Here is a 24,563-nt window from a genome sequence, read left to right as displayed (position 1 = left end):
TACCCACAGAAGGGATGAGAAATCACCCTCCACCCCCACTGCCCTGCAGTGGTGCAAGCACCCTATCTGGTGTCCGGTTTGTTCCCCCTGCCATTTAGGAAACACGGAAGATGACTAATGGACCAGTCCTCTTCCTCATGATTCACCTGGATTGAGTCACTTCAGCCTCCTCATGTCATAACAAAAAATAAGCCTATTACCATTGTCATATGACAGCGTAGAGAACTGAGGACAGAGGGACTTCATGACCTTCTCAGGTGTAGATGCCTGTCAATGGGATTGGACCCCGTCCCTAACTCTGCACCACTAGCACCCTGCTCTCTGTCTCTCGGCTCTGCTGCCTTTCTGTGTGGTCTCATCTCCATGAAGGCTTGGCCCACACAGGCTCCCAGAACCCCATGATGTGCCTGAAACCCAGCTTTCATCAGATGGCTCTGCTTGGAACTCAGTAAACAATGGGATCAGATGTTCAAACTCAGAATCAAATTTTACTAGTTCTTTCTGGACTTCTGTCAGGAAGATGCTTACAGCCATCCCTATTGGGAAGGCACTAACCATGTTCTTTGCTGACAGCGCTGACTCCCATGCCACCCCCGAAGAGCAGAGCATTGTACTGCATCAGTTTTGGTCACCTGAAAAACTTACTGTGACCATGAAGGTTATTTAGAATAGTGATTGGGTATTACTTGGTGTCCCAGATGTAAGACAAACCTATGAAGAGTGTAAGCTGTGTTTTTCATGCAGCAATATTTTAATTTTCCTAGTCATAAGTGCTGCTGCAACCACAGAATTCAATATACATTTTCAAGTCAAGATTGGTTCACATTCGATGGCAGACAATAATTTAAGCTCGTGTCTGGATACTACCTGGTTATTGACCATTGGCATAAAAACATCTCACTGGACCATGGTTGGTGGGTGAGGCCTGTCATTCTTGCCCTTTGGGAGGCTGAGGCAGGAGGATCACTGGAGCACAGGACTTTGAGGTTGCAGTGAGCTATGATGACAACACCCACACTCTAGCTTTCAATCCAGGGAGACACAGTGAGACCATGTCCTGCCCCCACCCCTGAAAATATCTGCCTGAAACAATGGTGCTAAATGATGATTTTTAATAAAGGCATCATCTCATCTAGAAGAGTTTGGGGTTGACATGAAAATGGATCCATGTTCCCCTATCTTTCCTCTCTCCCCCATGTCCTATTTGCAACGATCGATAACATCTTCACTTACTGGGATACATTTGTTACGATTAATCTAAAACTTGATATCTGATTCTCTAAAGTTAATCATTTCCATTCAGGTTCACTCTTTCCACTGGCATTTGTCTGTCAGTTGTGACACCATCAAAGCCCTGTTGCCCATTGTGTCCTCACACGGTGCCCTCTCCCTGCCCTCAAAGGCCCCTTACCTTACCACTTTATCACAGTTTTTGGTCCACAAATCCTGGCAACTATTGAGATTTGCACTGTTTTTATATTTTTGCATTTCCAGAATGTCATGTAGTCGGAATGATATACAATGGAGCTGTTTTAGACTAACATTTCTCTCATCCATATATATTGTATGTGCCTTGATCTCTCTGTGATGGCTTGTGTAGATCTAACATTTCATCTGGCTTTTTATCTCCTTTGTTTCAGCAAACCAATGTTTCTCCTGCCCCTGCTGCCCTTCAGTTATCCCAAGTGTCCCACCCATCCGTCTATCCCCAGTCTGTTCCCCTGACCCCACTCATGCCACCTCCTCACCTCTGGTGCCCCCTGGACCTATTCAGGACATCAACCCCTTCTTGACCACGGTCCCTGCCTGCCCCTGCCACTTCATGTAACCTTCCTCGCCCTCGGTCCCTGCCCACCCTCACTGTTGCACGGTCCCTTCCCAACCCCCTGTTCCTGCCTGGTCACCCCCCTCCACAACCCCCTCCCAGCCCCCTGTTCCTGCCTTGTCACCCCCCTCCCCAGTCCCCTCCCAGCCCTCTGTTCCTGCCTGGTCACCCCCCTCCACAGCTCCCTCCCAGCCCCCTGTTCTTGCCTGGTCACCCTCCTCCCCAGTCCCCTCCCAGTCCCCTGTTCCTGCCTGGTCCCCTCTCTCCACAGCCTCCTCCCAGCCCCCTCTTCCTGCCTGGTGGCCCCCTTCCACAGCCCTCTCCCAGTCTCTTATTCTTGGTGGGCCATGCCCACCACAGCCCTCTCCAAGTCCAGAGCCCCTGCCCACCTGCAATTGTCTTTGGTCCCTCTTCTGCAGGACATCCAACAGAATTGCCCCAGAGTGACCAGCCAGGCAACCCTCGCCACCTGCACACTGCCTACTTCGCAGGCTGTGTTGGTGGTGGTAGCCCCATTACAAGTCCAGGAAGAATCCGGATGTGGGGCCACCAAGTCATTGCCTGGAATGGACTGGCCATGGACTGGAAGCACAGGCAAGGACTTTACTCTGCAGCATGCCTTTTTCTCAGTTGAAGTAAAAGATACCCCTCAATAAAATGGGTCTTTTTCCCTGGGACCCACATCATGGGTTTCTGTGGCCTCTGATGCTGCTGTGACAAGAGGCCTGTCCCTGGCCCAGGTCGACTTCCCCATGAACTTGTGCCTCCTCCTCTGAGGTATTCTTTCTCCTTGGAAGGTAGACTGCAGGCTAGCATCACTAGGTTGTTTATGTTATAAACTTATCAATGGCCACAACACCCAGCCATTGGTAAGGTTACAACATAAATTTTGAGGGGACAGAAATAGTGTGACTACAGGAGACGTAATGGTAGAGACTCACCTTCACTTTATTTGTTCTCCAGGAATTTGTTTTGGTGTTTCTCCTACCATTAGTGTGAAATTGACTTTTGCTCAGCGGTACAAATGCTATGGAGTCATTTCCATTCTCATTAGCATTTTCTGTGCTGCATATTGAAGAGGGACTGCAGAGCAGTAAAGCAGCGCTGTTGAAAGAGTAAGGACAGGAACTCTAGGAGCAGACGCAGTGGGTGCATCTTACCAACATGACAGTGGAGGTGCTGGTGTTTTATGTACATCAGTTCTCACTTATCATTGATAGGTCTCGCAACTTTAAGTGAAATGACATTCTTTATTCCATAGAAATTTAGCACTTTTTTTCAATTCACCTATGGTAAAATTGCTTTCCTTAATAAGTACATCATTTTGCTTGAAGTCAGTTGCTTTGAACGTATCAATGACATTAAATGAGGACTTACTACATGTGTGTATATATGCATATAAGAATTTAATACATATGCATACAAATTATATTTGTTATTTGGCTTAAATAGTGCTGATGTAGTGTATATATGTGTGTGTGCGCATGCCTGCATACACTGAGGCATTATATTGGGTGTCCATAAAGTTTGGCTGTAATTGCGCACAAACTTTATAGACACCCTGTATACTGAGGCATCATATCAATAAATACCTATATAATGCTAAAACTGTATATTTTTAAAACAATGTTATTGAATATTTATTTAAACAAGTGAAATAAACATCTGTGATAATATTTTAAATTTGAAATAGAAAAATAAAAATTGATACATTAGGATAATTCTATTTGATGACAATTTTCACGTGTGGGTAATAATTTTAAAATGACACATTTTGTGTCAAAATATACATACCATTTATGGTCTTAATTTCCATTCTAATGTATGGAAAAGAATTCAAACTTGAATCCCTTAACTAAAAGCCATATTTTTTTTAAATTCTTTTTTATTTCATAATTGAAAACAGCTGGTTTTAAATTTCATAAGTTCATAACACCAAATAATACTTAAAAAATAATTTTTCTATTTCATGCAATTAGAGACTGGATATTTATAGAAATATAAAATTCTTTTTTTGGAACTGAAAATTCCATTAATGAAATCAAATACATTGTGCAAGTCGGATAAAAATGTACATACCACATCCAGCCTTCCCTGTGCAGCTGTATTTTTAATCATTTCTATCACATAGGATGAGTTAATCATGGGGAGAAAAAAACCTTATGGTGGTGATAATTTTGACTATAAAAGAACACTGATAATGTCTGTTGATGTTTTCAGATATACAACTATTTCACCTTTAGTACAACAATGAACTTATTTTTCATTTATGCTCCCATCAAAAACTGCATATTTTTACAAACTGGTATTGGAATCTCAGCCAAGACCTCTCTCCTCTTCTGCATCTTCATACTTCCTCTGATCACAGGGTGAAACCCACGGACCTGACCACCTGTCACTTGGCTTTCGTTCATGTGTGAAGTTCTTCACTGTGCTATTATTGGGGTCTCCAGAACTCTTTGGGTCTTTGAACTTTCAGAGTGACCTTAAATGTGAGGCATTTTTCTACCTGAGCAGAGGGATCAAAGATCTCTCCATCTGCACCACCAGCCTCCTGAGCATGCTCCAGGCCATCACTGTCAGCCCCAGCACCTCCTGGTTGGCCAGATTTAAACGTAAATCCACAGATTACATCATCCATGTTTTATTCTTTTTGTGGTCCTGCACCTTGTCTTTTAATCATAGCATGATCTTCTTCAACGTAGCTACTTATAATTTGACCAGACAAATCTACTGAAGATAAACACTTCTCACTTTCCCCCATGAATCCCGTCATCAGGGGACTTCTTTTTGCTCTGTCATCATCCAGGCGTGTCTCCTTTATCGGAATCATGCTGCTCTCAAGTGCTTATGTGATGATCCTCCTGCTCAGGGAGCAGAGACGATCCCAGCACCTTCACAGCACCAGACTCTTCTCTACAGCCTCCCCAGAGAAGAGGGCCACTCAGACCATCCTGCTGCTAGTGAGTTGCTTTGTGGTCATGTAGTGGGTGGATTTTATTATTTCATTCTCCTCAACCTTGTTTTGGGCATATGGCTCAGTCATCCGGAATGTCCAGAAGATGCCACATTTGTTTTTTTTATTTTTTATTTTTTTAAATCATAACTGTATTCATTGATATGATCATGGGGCATCATACACTCGCTTCATAAACCATTTGACACATTTTTATCACAGTGGTTAACATAGCCTTTCCGGCGTTATCTCAGTTACTGTGCCAACACATTTACATTCTACCTTTACCAAGTTTCGCAAATACCCCTGTAATATGCACCACAGGTGTAATCCCACCGATCCCCCTCCCTTTCCCACTTCCCCCTATTGTTATGTTGTAGCTGGGTTATAGCTTTCATGTGAGAGTCCCAAATTAGTTTCACAGTAGGGCTGTGTACATTGGGTACTTTTTCTTCCATTCTTGGGATACTTTACTAAGAAGAATATGTTCCAGCTCCATCCATGTAAACATGAAAGAGGTAAAGTCTCCATCTTTAAGGCTGCATAGTATTCCATGGTATACATATACCACAATTTATTAATCCATTCGTGGATCAATGGGCACTTGGGCTTTTTCCATGACTTAGCTATTATGAATTGGGCTGCAATAAACATTCTGGTACAAATATCTTTGTTATGTTGTGATTTTTGGTCTTCTGGGTATATGCCCAGCAGAGGAATTACAGGATTGAATGGCAGATCTATTTTTAGATCTCTGAGTGTTCTCCATATATCTTTCCAACAGGAATGTATTAATTTGCATTCCCACCAGTGCAGAAGTGTTCCCTTTTCTCCGCATCCACGCCAACATCTCTGGTCTTGAGATTTTGTGATATAGGCTAGTCTCATTGGAGTTAGATGATATCTCAAAGTAGTTTTGATTTGCATTTCTCTGATGATTAAAGATGATGAGCATTTTTTCATATGTCTGAAGGCCTTGCGCCTGTCTTCTTCAGAGAAGTTTCTCTTCAAATCCCTTGTCCAGCCTGCGATGGGATCCCTTGTTTTTTTGTTGCTGATGCGTTTGAGTTCCCTGTGGATTCTGGTTATTAAACCTTTGTCAGAGATATACCCTGCAAATATCTTCTCCCATTCTGAGGGCTGTCTGCTTGCTCTGCTTACTGTGTTCTTAGCTGTGCAGAAGCTTTTTAGTTTGATCAAGTCCCAGTAGTGTATTTTTGAAGCTGCTTCAATTGCCCGGGGGGTTCTCCTCATGAAATACTCACCCAGACCAATTTCTTCAAGGGTTTTCCCTGCATTCTCCTCTAGTATTTTTATAGTTTCATGTCTTAAGTTTAAATCTTTAATCCAATGAGAGTCTATCTTAGTTAATGGTGAAAGGTGTGGGTCCAATTTCAGTCTTCTGCAGTTTGCCAGCCAGTTCACCCAGTACCATTTGTTAAATAGGGAATCTTTTCCCCACTGAATGTTTTTAATTGGCTTGTCAAAAATCAAATAGCGGTAAGTAGCTGGATTCATCTCTTGGTTCTCTATTCTGTTCCAGATATCTACTTCTCTGTTTTTGTGCCAATACCATGCTGTTTTGATCACTATCGATTTGTAGTAAAGTCTGAGGTCTGGTAGTGTGATCCCTCCTGTTTTGTTTTTATTTCTGAGTAATGTCTTGGCTATTCGAGGTTTTTTCTGATTCCATACAAAACGAAGTAATGTTTTTACAAGATCTTTAAAATATGACAGTGGAGCTTTAATAGGGAGTGCGTTGAAATTATATATTGCTTTGGGTAGTATGGACATTTTGATAATGTTGATTCTTCCCAGCCATGAGCATGGTATGTTTTTCCAATTGTTAACATTTTCAGCTATTTCTTTTCTTAGAGTTTCATAGTTCTCTTTATAGATATCTTTCACGTCTTTTGTTAGGTAAATTCCCAAATATTTCATCTTCTTTGGCACTACTGTGAATGGGATAGAGTCCTTAACTGCTTTTTCTTTTTTTTTTTTTTTATTTTATTTTATTTTATTTTTTTATTTATTTATTTTTTTTTTATTGTTGGGGATTCATTGAGGGTACAATAAGCCAGGTTACACTGATTGCAATTGTTAGGTAAAGTCCCTCTTGCAATCATGTCTTGCCCCCATAAAGTGTGAAACACACCAAGGCCCCACCCACCTCCCTCCTTCCCTCTTTCTGTTCCCCCCCCATAACCATAATTGTCATTAATTGTCCTCATATCAAAATTGAGTACATAGGATTCATGCTTCTCCATTCTTGTGATGCTTTACTAAGAATAATATCTTCCATGTCCATCCAGGTTAATACGAAGGATGTAAAGTCTCCATTTTTTTTTTTTCTTTTTTTTTATTGTTGGGGATTCATTGAGGGTACAATAAGCCAGTTACACTGATTGCAATTGTTAGGTAAAGTCCCTCTTGCAATCATGTCTTGCCCCCATAAAGTGTGACACACACTAAGGCCCCACCCCCCTCCCTCCCTCTCTCTTTCTGCTTCCCCCCCATAACCTTAATTGTCATTAATTGTCCTCATATCAAGATTGAGTACATAGGATTCATGCTTCTCCATTCTTGTGATGCTTTACTAAGAATAATGTCTTCCACTTCCATCCAGGTTAATACGAAGGATGTAAAGTCTCCATTTTTTTTAATGGCTGAATAGTATTCCATGGTATACATATACCACAGCTTGTTTTTTTTTTTTTTTTTTTTTTTTTTTATTGTTGGGGATTCATTGAGGGTACAATAAGCCAGGTTACACTGATTGCAATTGTTAGGTAAAGTCCCTCTTGCAATCATGTCTTGCCCCCATAAAGTGTGACATACACCAAGGCCCCACCCACCTCCCTCCTTCCCTCTTTCTGTTTCCCCCCATAACCATAATTGTCATTAATTGTCCTCATATCAAAATTGAGTACATAGGATTCATGCTTCTCCATTCTTGTGATGCTTTACTAAGAATAATATCTTCCACGTCCATCCAGGTTAATACAAAGGATGTAAAGTCTCCATTTTTTTTAATGGCTGAATAGTATTCCATGGTATACATATACCACAGCTTGTTAATCCATTCCTGGGTTGGTGGGCATTTAGGCTGTTTCCACATTTTGGCGACTGTAAATTGAGCTGCAATAAACAGTCTAGTACAAGTGTCCTTATGATAAAAGGATTTCTTTCCTTCTGGGTAGATGCCCAGTAATGGGATTGCAGGATCAAATGGGAGGTCTAGCTTGAGTGCTTTGAGGATTCTCCATACTTCCTTCCAGAAAGGTTGTACTAGTTTGCAGTCCCACCAGCAGTGTAAAAGTGTTCCCTTCTCTCCACATCCACGCCAGCATCTGCAGTTTTGAGATTTTGAGATGTCGGCCATTCTCGCTGGGGTTAGATGATATCTCAGGGTTGTTTTGATTTGCATTTCTCTAATATATAGAGATGATGAACATTTTTTCATGTGTTTGTTAGCCATTCGTCTGTCGTCTTTAGAGAAAGTTCTATTCATGTCTCTTGCCCATTGATATAAAGGATTGTTGGCTTTTTTCATGTGGATTAATTTGAGTTCTCTATAGATCCTAGTTATCAAGCTTTTGTCTGATTGAAAATATGCAAATATCCTTTCCCATTGTGTAGGTTGTCTCTTTGCTTTGGTTATTGTCTCCTTAGCTGTACAGAAGCTTTTCAGTTTAATGAAGTCCCATTTGTTTATTTTTGTTGTTGTTGCAATTGCCATGGCAGTCTTCTTCATGAAGTCTTTCCCCAGGCCAATATCTTCCAGTGTTTTTCCTATGCTTTCTTGGAGGGTTTTTATTGTTTCATGCCTTAAGTTTAAGTCCTTTATCCATCTTGAATCAATTTTTGTGAGTGGGGAAAGGTGTGGGTCCAGTTTCAGTCTTTTACATGTAGACATCCAGTTCTCCCAACACCATTTATTGAATAGGGAGTCTTTCCCCCAGGGTATGTTCTTGTTTGGTTTATCAAAGATTAGGTGGTTGTAAGATGTTAGTTTCATTTCTTGGTTTTCCATTCGATTCCAAGTGTCTATGTCTCTGTTTTTGTGCCAGTACCATGCTGTCTTGAGCACTATGGCTTTGTAGTACAGACTAAAATCTGGTATGCTGATGCCCCCAGCTTTATTTTTATTACAGAGAACTGCCTTAGCTATACGGGTTTTTTTCCAGTTCCATACAAAACGCAGAATCATTTTTTCCAAATCTTGAAAGTATGATGTTGGTATTTTGATAGGAATGGCATTGAATAGGTAGATTGCTTTGGGAAGTATGGACATTTTAACAATGTTGATTCTTCCCATCCATGAGCATGGTATGTTCTTCCATTTGTTAATATCCTCTGCTATTTCCTTTCTGAGGATTTCATAGTTTTCTTTATACAGGTCCTTCACCTCCTTCGTTAGGTATATTCCTAGGTATTTCATTTTCTTTGAGACTATGGTGAAGGGAGTTGTGTCCTTAATTAGCTTCTCATCTTGACTGTTATTGGTGTACACAAAGGCTACTGACTTGTGGACATTGATTTTATATCCTGAAACATTACTGTATTTTTTGATGACTTCTAGGAGTCTTGTGGTTGAGTCTTTGGGGTTCTCTAAGTATAAGATCATGTCATCAGCAAAGAGGGAGAGTTTGACCTCCTCTGCTCCCATTTGGATTCCCTTTATTTCCTTGTCTTGCCTAATTGTATTGGCTAGAACTTCCAGCACTATGTTGAATAGTAAAGGTGACAGAGGACAACCTTGTCTGGTTCCAGTTCTAAGAGTAAAAGCTTTCAGTTTTACTCCATTCAGTAAAATATTGGCTGTGGGTTTGTCATAGATAGCTTCAATCAGTTTTAGAAATGTGCCACCTATGCCTATACTCTTCAGAGTTCTAATTAGAAAAGGATGCTGGATTTTATCAAACGCTTTTTCTGCATCTATTGAGAGGATCATGTGATCTTTATTTTTGCCTCTGTTAATATGGTGGATAACGTTTATAGACTTGCGTATGTTAAACCAGCCTTGCATCCCTGGGATGAAGCCTACTTGATCATGATGAATGACTTTTTTGATGATAAGCTGTAATCTATTGGCTAGGATTTTGTTGAGAATTTTTGCGTCTATGTTCATGAGTGAGATTGGTCTGAAATTCTCCTTTTTGTTTGGGTCTTTTCCTGGTTTTGGTATCAGGGTGATGTTTGCTTCATAGAATGTGTTGGGGAAGATTCCTTCTTCCTCAATTTTTTGGAATAATTTCTGCAGTACAGGAATAAGCTCTTCCTTGAAGGTTTGATAGAATTCTGGAGTGAAGCCATCTGGACCAGGGCATTTTTTGGTTGGAAGCTTTTTTATTGTTTCTTTGATCTCAGTGCTTGAAATTGGTCTGTTCAGGAGCTCTATTTCTTCCTGGCTGAGTCTAGGGAGAGGGTGTGATTCCAAATATTGATCCATTTCTTTCACATTGTCAAATTTCTGGGCATAGAGTTTCTGGTAGTATTCAGAGATGATCTCTTGTATCTCTGTGGGATCAGTTGTTATTTCCCCTTTATCATTTCTGATTGAGGTTACTAGAGATTTTACTTTTCTATTCCTTGTTAGTCTGGCCAATGGTTTATCTATTTTATTTATTTTTTCGAAAAACCAACTCCTTATTTCATTAATTTTCTGAATGATTCTTTTGTTTTCAATTTCATTGATCTCTGATTTGATTTTGGATATTTCTTTTCTTCTACTGAGTTTAGGCTTAGATTGTTCTTCTTTTTCCAATTCCATAAGATCTCTTGTGAGATTGTTGATGTGCTCTCTTTCAGTTTTTCGAATGTAGGCATCTAAAGCGATGAATTTTCCTCTCAAAACTGCTTTTGCAGTATCCCACAGGTTTTGGTAGCTTGTGTCTTCATTGTTGTTATGCTCAAGGAAGTTAATGATTTCCTGTTTTATTTCTTCCTGCACCCATGTGTTATTCAACAGAAGATTGTTTAGTTTCCATGCCTTTGGGTGGGGTCGAGCATTTTTGTTAGAGTTGAGTTCCACCTTTAGTGCCTTATGGTCTGAGAAGATACAAGGTAAAATTTCAATTCTTTTGATTCTGTTGATATTTGTTTTGTGTCCCAGGATATGATCAATTTTGGAGAATGTTCCATGGGGTGATGAGAAGAATGTATATTCTTTATCTTTGGGGTGGAGTGTTCTATATGCGTCTATCAAGCACAGTTGTTCTAGAGTCTCATTTAAGTCTTTTATATCCTTGTTTAATTTGTGTTTAGAGGATCTGTCCAGCTCTGTAAGAGGAGTGTTAAAGTCCCCTGTTATGATGGTATTATCAGATATCATATTGCTCAGACTGAGTAAGGTCTGCTTCAAGAATCTGGGAGCATTTAAATTGGGTGCATAAATATTTAGAATTGAAATGTCTTCTTGTTGTATTTTTCCCTTGACCAATATAAAGTGACCATCTTTGTCTTTTTTGACTTTAGTTGCTTTAAATCCACATGTGTCTGAAAATAAGATTGCAACTCCTCTTTTCTTCTGAATTCCATTTGCCTGAAAAATTGTCTTCCAACCCTTGACTCGGAGCTTTAATTTGTCTTTTGAAGCCAGGTGTGTTTCTTGCAGACAGCAAATGGATGGCTTGTGTTTATTAATCCAGTCAACCAATCTATGTCTCTTCAGTGGGGAATTCAAGCCATTAACATTTATTGAGATAATTGACAAGTGTGGTAGTATTCTATTCATCTTATTTTGTGAGAGTCCATTGCTTAGTTTTATCTTTTGCTTCAGTGTGGAGGTTAGGTTCTGTCCTTTAATTTCTGAGTTCTTACTTTGCTGCTGATCCATTGTGGTGGTCAGTGTGCAGAACAGGTTGAAGTATTTCCTGTAGAGCTGGTCTTGTTGTGGCGAATTTCCTCAATGTTTGTATATCCGTAAATGATTTGATTTCTCCGTCAATTTTGAAGCTTAGCTTAGCAGGGTACAGAATTCTGGGCTGAAAATTGTTCTGTTTAAGTAGATTAAAGGTAGATGACCATTGTCTTCTTGCTTGGAAAGTTTCATTAGAGAAGTCTGCGGTCACTCTGATGGATTTGCCCCTGTAGGTCAACTGGCGCTTACTCCTGGCAGCTTGCAGAATCTTTTCTTTGGTCTTGACTTTGGACAGGTTCATCACAATGTGTCTTGGAGAAGCTCGGTTAGAGTTGAGGCGACCTGGGGTCCGATATCCCTCTGAAAGCAGTGTGTCAGAATCTTTGGTGATATTTGGGAAATTTTCTTTTATAATATTCTCTAGTATGGCTTCCATTCCTCTGGGGCATTCTTCTTCCCCTTCTGGAATTCCTATAACTCGTATGTTGGAACGCTTCATAAAGTCCCATAATTCTGACAGTGAACGTTCTGCTTTCTCTCTCTTCTTTTCTGCCTCTTTTACTATCTGAGTTATCTCAAAAACTTTGTCTTCTACCTCTGAAATTCTTTCTTCTGCATGGTCTAACCTGTTGCTGATACTTTCCATTGCATCTTTAAGTTCCCTGATTGACTGTTTCATTTCCTTCAGCTCTGCTATATCCTTTTTATATTCTTCATATCGTTCATCTCTTATTTGATTCTGTTTTTGAATTTCCTTTTGGTTATTTTCCACTTTATTAACAGTTTCCTTCATTGTTTCCATCATTTCCTTCATTGTTTTCAACATGTGTATTCTAAATTCCCTTTCTGTCATTCCTAACATTTCTGTATAGGTGGAATCCTCTGCAGTAGCTACCTCATGGTCCCTTGGCGGGGTAGTTCTGGACTGGTTCTTCATGTTGCCTGGAGTTTTCTGCTGATTCTTCCTCATGGGTGATTTCTTTTATCTGTTTCCTTGCCCTAATTTTCCTTTCACTTCCTCTTGCTCTTTAAGTTCTTGTGCCTGTGGACTAAGGGTTACAGGACCAGAAGGGTGAGAAGGTTTAAGAGCAAAAAAGCGATGAAAGAAATGGGGACCGAGTGATAAGAAAAGAAAAAAAAATGAAAAAAAAGAAAAATAGAGAAAGGAGAGTGGTTGGGTGAAAGGAATATTGACGAAAAGAAGAGAGGCACAGAAAGAGGAAGACAGAGCAATATAGGTGTACAGTAGGGTACTTTGATACAACCTTAAAAAAAAAAAAAACACCTTCTGGGGGTGCCAAGTGGGGTGGTTCCCTTGAGGTCAGCAGCTCTTTGCTAACCTGATCAGACACAGTACCCCACCTCCACCAAGTAGAGAGGAAAGACAAAAATGCTATAAATCAAACCAAAACAAGGAAACAGAAAACTTTACGGGATAAAATTGGCTGGAAAAACCAAATAATAGTGGTAGAAACACTAACAAAAATGAAGTTCTGATTATTGAAATAGGCAGCAATGGGAAATTATAATTAAACTAGAAAAATTGAGAAAGAAAAAGGATCTGTATGGAAAAGGTTGAACTTAAAAAACAAAACAACAATCTAGAACGTCAAAATAAACAAAAAAAACAACCAAACCAAAAAAAAACCAAACAAACAAACAAACAAACAAAAAAAAAACACACACGCAACCAAAAACAAAGCAGTATGTATATGGAATTGAATATTGTCTGGGCAACACGTGGTCTTCTGGGGTATGAGATGTTAATCACAGTTCTGATACGACTGGAGGCTGCTAGTTTCTCGAACCCCAGCAGGTAGACACCCTAAATCTCTCTTCAGCCCACTTAAAAGGCACTTTGAACTTGTTCACTTACTGAGCAGAAGCTTTCTCAGGGAAGTGCTTGTTGCTGGAATCACTGCTGAAGTGGCTATCCACTTACCCTGTGTGTCAAAACTGGTCTCCCTCTGCCCCCGAGGGTTAGGGCTGCAAGGCAGCTCAGACCCCGCCCTTAGGCTACTTGGTCGCTGGGTTACCAGCTCCCACCCAATTCCAGCTCTGCGACCCTGAGGGCGGAGCTTGCCAGGGCAGATCGCTCACAATGTCTGCCTGTGACCCAGAGCCAAACTCTATTAGCTCCGTCTGGCTCAGCGGCTCAGACTGGGGCCCCAGACAAAGGCCAAAGTTCTCCGCACTCCCGCCCAGGCTCTCCCCAAGGCAGTTCAGCTGAGTGCCAAGTCCAAAGACACCAAAACAGTTCACAGGTAAGGCCTTTCTGGTTTGCAGTCTCGCTGCTACTGACCTTACAGTTGCGGGCGGGTTTAGACGGATTGAACACACGCGACCACTTGCCGGTTTTCCACTGTTTTAGTCCTCCTCTTGGGGTCCAGAAGTCTCTCGCTGACTCCCTGTATCCTCTCAGGGGTGATGATAGGCAGATCCCACCAGCCAGAGATGCCTGGAGTCCTATATCCCCAGACTCTATATGGGCCACCGGCTCCACACCAGTCACTTAAAGATGTGCAACTCCCAGGGATGAACAGATAGCTGCATGTCAGCGACTTGAGGACAGAGAAGACTGGGATCAGAAGCTGGGACTCTGCCTCAGGCCTCCGTGGAAACCGCATCTAGAGGCCACGAAAGACAGGCTGTCAACTAACCTCCAACTAGGGGCGCATTCTGTCCGGGCCCCGCGCCACCTCTGACCTTTAGCCTGTGCCACGCCCCCACGCCTTCACCACCCTTAACTGCTTTTTCAATTTAACTGTTGTTGGTGTATATAAAGGCTACCGATTTATGAATGTTGATTTTGTAACCTGAGACGCTGCTGTATTCCTTCATCACTTCTAGGAGTTTTGTAGTAGAGTCCCTAGTGTTTTCCAGATACACAATCATATCATCTGCGAAGAGCGAGAGTTTGATCTCTTCTGACCCTATATGGATACCCTTGATCGCCTTTTCTTCCCTAATTGCGGTGGCTAAAACTTCTATTACAATGTTGAAAAGCAATGGAGACAATGGGCAGCCTTGTCTGGTTCCTGATCTGAGTGGAAATGATTCCAATTTAACTCCATTCAATATGATATTGGCTGTGGGTTTGCTGTAGATAGCCTCTATCAGTTTAAGAAAAGTCCCATTCTAGACCAATTTTCTTGAGTGTTCTGATCATGAAGGGATGCTGGATATTATCAAAAGCTTTTTCTGCATCAATTGAGAGAATCATATGGTCTTTGTTTTTTAATTTGTTTATGTGCTGAATTACATTCATAGATTTACGTATATTGAAGCAGCCTTGAGACCCTGGGATAAAACCAACTTGGTCATGATGTATAATTTGTTTGATGTGTTGCTGGATTCTGTTTGTTAGGATCTTGTTGAATATTTTTGCATCTATATTCATTAGTGATATTGGTCTATAATTTTCTTTTCTTGTTGGGTCTTTTCCTTGTTTGGGGATCAGGGTGATGTTTGCTTCATAGAATGCGTTGGGTAGTCTTCCTTCTTTTTCTACATTTTGGAACAGGTTGAGTAATATAGGTACTAATTCCTCTTTAAAGGTTTGGTAGAATTCTGACGTGAAACCATCTGGTCCCGGGCTTTTCTTTTTAGGGAGGTTTTGTATAGTTGATGCTATTTCTGAACTTGATATGGGTCTGTTCAACATTTCCACTTGATTCTGGTTAAGTCTTGGAAGGTGGCGTGCTTCCAAGTATCGGTCTATTTCCTTCAGATTTTCATATTTCTGAGAATAAAGTTTCTTGTAATATTCATTAAGGATTTTTTGGATTTCTGATGAGTCTGTTGTTATTTCGTCTTTGTTGTTTCTGATTGATGATATAAGAGATTTTACTCTTTTTTTCCTGATTAGGTTGGCCAGAGGTTTATCTATTTTATTGACCTTTTCAAAAAACCAGCTTTTTGATTTATTGATCTGTTGTATTATTCTTTTGTTTTCAATTTCATTTAATTCTGCTCTAATTTTGGTTATTTCTTTTCTTCTACTGGGTTTGGGTTTGGACTGTTCTTCCTTTTCCAGTTGCGTGAGATGTCCCATTAAGTTGTTAACTTCCTCTCTTTCCGTTCTCTTGAGGAAGGCTTGCAGTGCTATAAATTTCCCTCTTAGAGCTGCCTTTTCGGTGTCCCAGAGGTTCTGATAGTTTGTGTCTTCATTGTCATTTTGTTCCAAAAAATTGGCGATTTCTTTCTTAATCTCATCTCTGACCCAGCTATCATTCAGCATAAGGTTATTTAACTTCCATGTTTTTGTATGGGTATGTAGATTCCTGTTGTTACTCAATTCAAGTTTTATTCCATGATGGTCCAAGAAGATGCATGGGATAATTTCTATTCCTTTAAATTTACTGAGGTTAGACTTGTGACCTAAAATGTGGTCAATTTTGGTGTAAGTTCCGTGGGCTGATGAGAAGTATGTGTATTCAGTTTTGTTGGGATGAAATGTTCTGTAGATGTCTGCTAAATCTAAATATTGGATGGTTAGGTTTAAATCTAAGATTTCTTTGCTCAGCTTCTTTCTGGAGGATCGATCCAACACTGCCAAGGGAGTGTTGAAATCTCCACGATTATGGAGCTGGAGGAAATCAAGTTACTCATATCTGTTAGAGTTTCTCTAATAAATTGAGGTGCATTCTGGTTGGGTGCATAGATATTAATAATTGAGATCTCATCATATTGAGTATTACCCTTAACAAATATGAAGTGACCATTCTTGTCCTTCCTTACTTTTGATGGCTTAAAGCCTACTGTATCTGCAAATAAAATTGCAACACCTGCTTTTTTCTGATTACCATTTGCCTGAAATATGGATGACCATCCTTTCACCCTGAGTCTGTATTTGTCTTTTAAGTTGAGATGTGACTCTTGTATGCAACAAATATCTGGCTTGAGTTTTTGTATCCAGTCAGCTAACCTATGCCTCTTTAGAGGACAGTTTAAGCTATTCACATTGATGGAGAGTATTGATAAGTCTGGTGGAATTTTGGGTATCGAGTTTTTCAAAGGTCCAGTGGACATTTTTAATCCTTTCACCAGTGTGGAAGTTGGAGTTTGATCCAAATTTCTGAGTGAGTTTACTTTTGTGGTATAGGATTGGGTTGGTCATTGTGGAGGATAGGTCTGAGAATATCCTGAAGAGCTGGTTTACTTATGGCAATTTTTTTCAACAAATGAATGTCATTGAAGTATTTAATTTCTCCATCATAAATGAAACTCGGTTTAGCTGGATACAAGATCCTGGGTTGAAAGTTATTTTGCTTTAGGAGATTGAAAGTTGATGACCACCCTCTTCTGGCTTGAAAAGTTTCAGCAGAGAGATCTGCAGTTATTCTAATATTCTTTCCTTTGTACGTAATCGTTTTCTTTCACCAGGCTGCTTTGAGAATCTTCTCTTTCATATTAACTTTAGTGAAGCTAATTATGATATGCTTGGGGGATGACTTATTGGGGTTGAATTGTGCTGGGTTCTGAAGCTGTCTGCTATCTGAATTTCAGATTCTCTAGGCATGTCTGGAAAATTTTCGTTCATAATTTCATGCAGAAGGGCCTCTGTGCCCTTCTAGGCCACTTCATCATTCTCTGAAATCCCAATTATTCGTATATTGCTTTTCTTCGAATTATCCAAGAGTTCTCTGAGTGAGTGATCCATTTCTGCTCTCCATTTCTCTTCCTCTTTGAGAGATTGGGACCATTTGAAGACTTTATCTTCAATGTCAGAAATCCTTTCTTCTGCTTGCTCCATTCTGTTGCTGAGGGATTCTACTGTATTTTTCATATCTTTGATGACTGTAAATTCTTGCTTCAGTGTGTCTAAGTCTTTGGTGGTTCTGTCTTTAAATTCGTTAAATTCTTGAGGCAACTTTTGAATTTATCCTTGAATTGCTAATTGCATTTTATTAATCTTGTCTGCAATCCAAATTCTGAATTCGATTTCTGACATCTCAGCCAGTTGTTTATGAATGGGATCTTCAATCACATCTGCCGTATCTTTTCTTGGTGGGGGGGTTGATCTATTCTGGTTATTCATGTTACCAGAGTTTTTCCGCTGATTCTGCCCCATGGTTATTTTACTCCCTTTGATTTTTCCCCTGGGGCTTTATCCAGGGCCTGTACGGTGTTCTGGCCTGAGAAACTGGGGCCCTGTCTTGTGTGGTGGGGCGAAGTGGTTCTGTCTTGTTTTCAGTTGGTTTCTGTTCAATCCTATTGTAACATTTACTCTGGCTTGAAGTCTCAGATGTGTGGAAAAACCAGCAATTAAGTCACCCTGTCCGCCCACGTCTGGCACCAATTTGAAAAGGAAAAGGAAAATCAAACCTTCCTACAACCGCATACCCAGGGCACCGCCTGAAAAGTCCTCAGTCTATTAGTTCAGTTCAAAAGGTCCTAATTGATGGTCTCAATCGGCACCTGTCTCGAGTGGGAGAGTTCAAGAGTTCTCTGGGTACTGGATCACAGGGGTCTGGTGACTCCTCTGATATGGCTTACTCCAGTGCTGCGTGGAGTCAGGAGGAGCCACCTAGCAAATAGATCAGTCTGGGAAGGTGATGTCTCCTTCCCCACTTTGCCCCTCCGTCGGACCCAGTCACTGGTATCTCTGCAGATGGCTAACCCAGTTGCCTGTAGTGAACAGATACTCCAGGGGTTTGTACCTGCCTGAATTGCAAGGAAGTCTCCCAGGCCCCTGCAGTCTGCCGCTATCTAGCAGGAGGAGATGGGGCCTGACATCTTTGAGTGCTTGATACAGGTGGTGGGAGGGAGGTGTTCACTCAGGCTTAGCCCCGTCCGTGATTGATGTTGCTAACAGAATAGAACAGAACAGACAACTTTGCGGGGTTCTGTCTCTGTTTCTACTAAAACCGCCTACAGAAGACGGGCTGTTCTGTGTTCAAACGTCTTTGGTGCTGGAGGTTTGTGTCCGATTACCTCTCTGAGTCGGCCCTGCCCTGGAAGCTTCCCGGGTTTGTGAGCATGTCAGGCAAATCCTTTGCTCACTGGTGGCCTCCTCTTGTTGCCCAGGGAGATGGGGGTGTGGCTTCAGAATATCCAGAAGTGAGCCATTTTGCTGTTAAAGAAAAAATGGCTGTTGATTTGCCTCCAGGAACTGCCGCTCTGTTGTGGGCACCCAGCCAATCCTTTTCTCCTCTGTCTCGCACCCCAGAGTCAGCACTGAGTGGCCGTAGTTTATGCTCTATCTACACCCCTCGAGAGATCTCCCAAGAATCTGGACTCCTGGGGGGCAGGTCCCCAGACCCCCGAGTGAGAGTGGGGGGAAGCTAGAGTTTCATTCAGTTTTATGCCTGGCCGTATTGTTGCCTGGGGAGAGCTGCTGCACCGCACCACAGGGAAGTGCCGCCAAGGCGTGACTCCCCCTTAGCCGAGTGCCCTCTCCTCATTCGCGTGTCTCAGAGTCAGCGCTAACCAGTCGGAGCTCGGGCACTGTGCACTCCCCTCGAGAAATCACCCAAGGATCCGAACTCTTGGGGGACAGGCCCCCAGACCCTGAGTGAGAGTGGGGGGAAGCTACAGTTTCATTCAGTTTTATGCCTGGCCGTATTGATGCATGGGGAGGGCTGCTGCACCGCACCACAGGGAAGTGCCGCCGAGGCGTGACTCCCCCTTAGCCGGGTGCCCTCTCCTCACTTGTGTGCCTCAGAGTCAGCGCTGACCAGTTGCAGCTCGGGGACTGTCCACTCCCCTTGAGAAGAATCTGAACTCCTGGGGGCAGGCCTCCAGACCTCAGTGAGTGGGAGGGGAGTGTTGGGGTTTCAGGGTTGCCGGCAAAGGATTTTTAAAGTTTTATACAGTTTTATGCCTGGCAGGAGAACGCCATGGCACCCTAGTAGGGGAGGTAGGTCCAGTTTTTAGAAGGTCTCTCCCATGGAGTGTAGTGGGAGGGCCTTTAATTTCTGCCCGTTTGTTTAATTGTGGGGCTCTTGAGCCGGTCTCATGGGGGAGGGGGACTCCTGTCCATTTGGTGGTGGATTTTGTACCTCTTGTTTGCGTCCTTGTGATCACAGCTTGCCTCAGCAGTGTTGATGTGCGTTCTTCAACCTTCTCTCTTGATGCAGGTCAAATCCACCGGGATACTTACTAAATTCCTGCCCCTTAACTCTCCTTCTGGACGGGAGCCTCTGTTGAAAGCTGGCTTCAATCCACCATCTTGTCTCCCTCAGATGCCACATTTGACCCTTTGGTGCTACTCAGTTCAAACAAAAGCACAATGTTCTCCAAAATATACAAAATAAGTAGCATAAAATAAAAATAATTCTCTGTGGAGTAGGTTTTTCTCTTCTCAGTTACCTTTTCAAGTAGAAGGTAATTTGTTTGATTTAATTACCATGTATAAAAATTATACTCTTATTATATATCAATTATTTGGAAACTGATGCTGTTAAAAAACTTCATAATTGGACTTCCATCCGCTGCCACCATGGGGAAGGTGAATGTGGCCAAGTTGCACCAGGAAGGTGCATCCTGGCCAAGTTGTGGCTAGGATGACTTCAGGGTTCTGACTGCGGTTGAAATGGGCATGAAGAACCATGAGATAGTTCCCTGCAGTTTGATCGCCTCTACAGCTGGCTGTAATATAGTTTTAAGAGAATTAGTGAAACATAAACTCATAGCTTGGGAACATACCAAGACTGTCCAGGGCTATCGGTTGACAAATGCAGGCTATGATTATGGCTTTGAAAACACTTTCTTCCAGACAAGTAGTTGAGTCTGTTGGAAACCAGATGGGTGTTGGCAAAGAATCAGATATTTACATTGTTGCAAATGAAGAAGGACAGCAATTTGCATTAACACTTCACAGACTAGGAAGAACCTCCTTTCGAAATCTGAAAAACAAGCGTGATTACCATAAACATGGGCACGATGTGTCTTAGCTTTACTTATCTCCTCTCTCTGCAGTGAAGGAATTTGCCTATATGAAGGTGTTATATGACAGGAAATTTCCAGTTCCAAAGCTAGTTGATTACAATCACCATGCAGTGGTCATGGAGATCATAAATGGTTATCTTCCATGTCAGATACACCATGTTGAAGATCCTGCCTCAGTATATGATGAAGCTATGGAACTAATTGTAAGACTTGGGAATCATGGGCTGATTCATGGAGATTTCAATGAATTCAATCTCATTTTGGATGCAAATGATCGTATCACCATGGATTGATTTCCCACAGATGATCTCAACTTCTCATCCCAGTGCTGAAGGGTATTTCGACAGAGATGTCAAGTGCATTAGAGATTTCTTCATGAAGTGTTTTGGCTATGAAAGTGAGCTTTATCCAACCTTTAGTGATATCAGGACAGAAGGCTCTCTTGATGTGGAGGTTTCTGCCAGTGGCTACACAAGGGAGCTGCAAGCTGGTGACTACCTGCTGCAGCCAGTGGGCCCAGATGAGAGGGACACTGAGACAGAAGAGGGACCTTAGTTTTCATTTTCTGATGGAGAAGTGTCAGAAAAATCAGAGGCTTGTAGTTCCAAAGATGACAGGGAACAGAACTGTGTGGACCAGTCAGGTGGCCACAGATCACTCGAAGACCTGGAACACAGCAGGGAGGACAGTTCATCAGAGCAGAGTGCTGGCACACACCACTTTGAAATGACTGACTTCAGCCAGGCTTTAGAAGAAATGAAAGGGCAGGTTGTTGACAAAAATACCATACCTGAATTTTCTGAGGAGAAAAACAGAAATGAAAATTACCTGAGACACATCAAGGAGAAGCCTCTGCTGGCTCTGAGGAGTGTGTGGACGAATGCTCTCATCTAACTGCCTTGTCGTCACTGAGTAAAGAATCCAGCCCTCTCAGAGATGAAAAACATATGGGAGACATTAATTGGCGTAGAACAAGAACTCTGAGTATTACTTCTTCTATGGGCAGTGTTGTGAGCTGTTCAACAATTCCTCCCGAACTCGTGAAACAGAAGGTGTAATGTCAGTTGACAAAACAGCAAAAATCAGCAGACAGTGATTACAGAAAGGAGAAGCAAATGTGTTTACCAAGCAATGAAGGGAAAACATGCAAAGTATTAAATCAAGTTGGAAGCAGCTAGCTTTTGGGAGAATAATATATATTTTTGATATTTTTAAAAAGTTACTCTACTCACCTTTTAAGCCACTTTTAGTCTTCTTTTGCATCAAGGCCAATATATAAATAGATGAATAAACCCTATTTCATTTATAAAAAAATGAACTGATGGTGAGTAGAAGGCATATGTTCCACTGGCTTCTGATTATGATGCTTTGTATGTTGCCAATAAAATTGGGATCATTTAAACCAAGTCCCGGTGGCTCATTCTAAATATATAATTTTTTATCATAAAAAAATAAGAAATTTGTTATTTTTTAATTTGCTTCCCTGAATTTCATATCAGAAAACTTCTCCATCTAAAGAAGCTCCTATTGGTAATAAAATTTATCAATGTTTTACATTATTCATTTATTTTTTATTTCAAAAAAAAATGATACCCTTATTTTGTAAAGACATTTTAGGTAGGTATCTAATTATAGCATGGACACTAATTTCTCTCAGCACTCTATATTTCTCTGTTGTCTGTATTACACGGGCTCTAGAGATGATCTTCTCACCTTGCTTCAGACTCCATAAGAAATTAGTTTGAAAATAATTTGGTTTGCACATTTGAAAAAATTTACATTTGGGATAAGTTCATTTAGTAATTTTCCTTGTTTAAGCAAAAAGGATAAGTTGAGCAGTCCCCAAAGCCTTGAGGTCCACATGGTTATAAAGTTTCTGAAGGAAAACTGACTTCTTGGTTTGATTACTCCTATGAATTCTTCTTTTAATTTACCTTGTGCTCTTCGAAAGTTCCCATATTTTCCGATTCAATTTGTTAAGTAATTTATGAATAATTATAACATTTGAGTATTTTTAGATGTCTTTACCAAATAGTATTTATGAATATCTTTTTGCCCAGAACATGAACTATAAAGTGGCAATCTTCCACTTTAATGTATGAGACCTGATTACAGCCAGACGTACTGTTTTTCAGTACCAGAAATTCAGTATTGATAGAATTAATTATGTAAATGTAGGTCCTTTGGCTCCAGTGAAAATGCTTTCTTCTTATCAATACTTGAACTCTGGGGGTGCCCATAGCTCAGTGGTTAGGACACCAGCCACAAGCTCTGGGGCAGGTGGGTTGGAAGCCACCCAGGCCTGCTAAACCAAAATAATATAGCCGAGCACTGTGGTGGGCACCTATCGTCCCAGCTACTGGGGCAGCTGGGGCAACAGAATCGTTTGAGCCCAAGAGTTTGAGGTTGCTGTCACGCCACAGCACTCTACCAAGAGTGACAAAGTGAGGCTGTCTCAAAAAAAGAAAAAATAATACTTGAAGTCTCCTAAAGTAATGTTGGTTTAAATTTTCTCCAGTAGTTATTTAAAATTATCTTAGAGGAAATGTGCATGTGGTTATTTACATATTACTTATGGGTTATGCTGTAATTGATGGTTTCTACTGTCATTTCACAGTACTTATAAAAATCTTTTCTATAGGGTTTAAAAATTATTTTATCTTCTGTTTAGTATCAAAAATGATGTTTATGTGTGTACCTAATTACCAAATCAAACTTTTAAACAAAATTACTTAACACTTTTTGTGTTCATTAATTAATTTTGTACCAGAACAGTTGATTTCTATGAAGCTTTTAAATCACCCAAATGATTATAAATATTTCCTTACTCTGAGCTATATGCCAAACTTATTATCATTAAATATATATACATAAACACGTAGGAGTTGTGTCAAAAACAGGTATAATCTAGGTATTAACAAATCTGCTTTGTCAGAATTTTATCTCTTTGTACCGTTCTTTATTTACTGTGTCCTTTTCTATTTTTATTCAAATTTATATTTGTCCACCTAAATATTGATGAAGAGAGATAGGCTTGGATATTTTTTTTTTTTTGCTGCGGCCAGGTTTGAACCCGCCACCTCCGTTATATGGGGCTGGTGCCCTACTCCTTTGAGCCACAGGCACTGCCCATGGCTTGGATTTTTATTTTGAGTACAATTAGAACATTCTTCAAATTACTACAGATTATATGCTGCCATTTATCCCATGTAGTAAATATAGGAAATAAATACAAGAAGTACAATAATGGCCTACCCTGAGACATTGAAGAAACTTTGCTAAAAACCTTCATTTTTGCATATTACTTTTTAAAATTTTGATCTCAACTGCCTTAAAATCTAGAAATGTGGAATACGATAAATTAGAAATAAATCCCTATACAATCTCTACAAATTAATATAATAAACTCAGGCAAAAATTAAAATATTAAATTCATTTGAAACTTTTCCATATACAGAGATCAGATGCAAGCTAATTCACTGAGAAACTCTATCAAATACTTAATTAAAAATTAATACAGGTTTCTTAAGCTCACTTCTAGAAATATAGAATAAGGGAAACTTACAGTTTCACTCTATGAGGACAGTATTTCCCAGACAACAAAGCCAGGCAAAATCATTATAAGAAAAGAAAACTACACATCATCATCCCTTATGAATATAGATACAGAAATCCTGAAAATTTATAACAAACTAATTGAAACAAAATTAAAAACATTATTGACCATTTTTATTTAGGATTTTACTCAAATGCAAATGTAGCTTAATATCCAAAGGTTGGTCAATATAATACAGCAATAGAATACCAAAAACTATTATTTTGATGCAAACAGAACATTTGATAAACCCTAAACTGAATAGCAACAGAAGGGAACGTCCTAGGGCTGCTGAATGGCATCTATAAAAAACCTACAGCTGATATTACATGCAATGATGAAAATCTTGGGTTGGCTTGGTGCCCGTAGCTCAGTGATTAGGGCGCCTGCCAAATACAGTGAGGCTGGCAGGTTGAAACCCGGCCCGGGGCCA

The 24,563-nt window shown here is 40.6% G+C and overlaps 1 pseudogene; it reads left to right on the top strand.

The window, feature by feature from the left end:
- Nucleotides 1-520: 520 nt before the first annotated feature.
- On the top strand, nucleotides 521-21,741 carry LOC128564385 (serine/threonine-protein kinase RIO2-like; annotated as a pseudogene).
- Nucleotides 21,742-24,563: the final 2,822 nt, after the last annotated feature.

Source organism: Nycticebus coucang, chromosome 14 (assembly GCF_027406575.1).
Source record: "Nycticebus coucang isolate mNycCou1 chromosome 14, mNycCou1.pri, whole genome shotgun sequence".
Taxonomy (NCBI): domain Eukaryota; kingdom Metazoa; phylum Chordata; class Mammalia; order Primates; family Lorisidae; genus Nycticebus; species Nycticebus coucang.
Note: the sequence above shows the minus strand (reverse complement) of the source record. Positions and strands in the feature narration are given on the sequence as shown.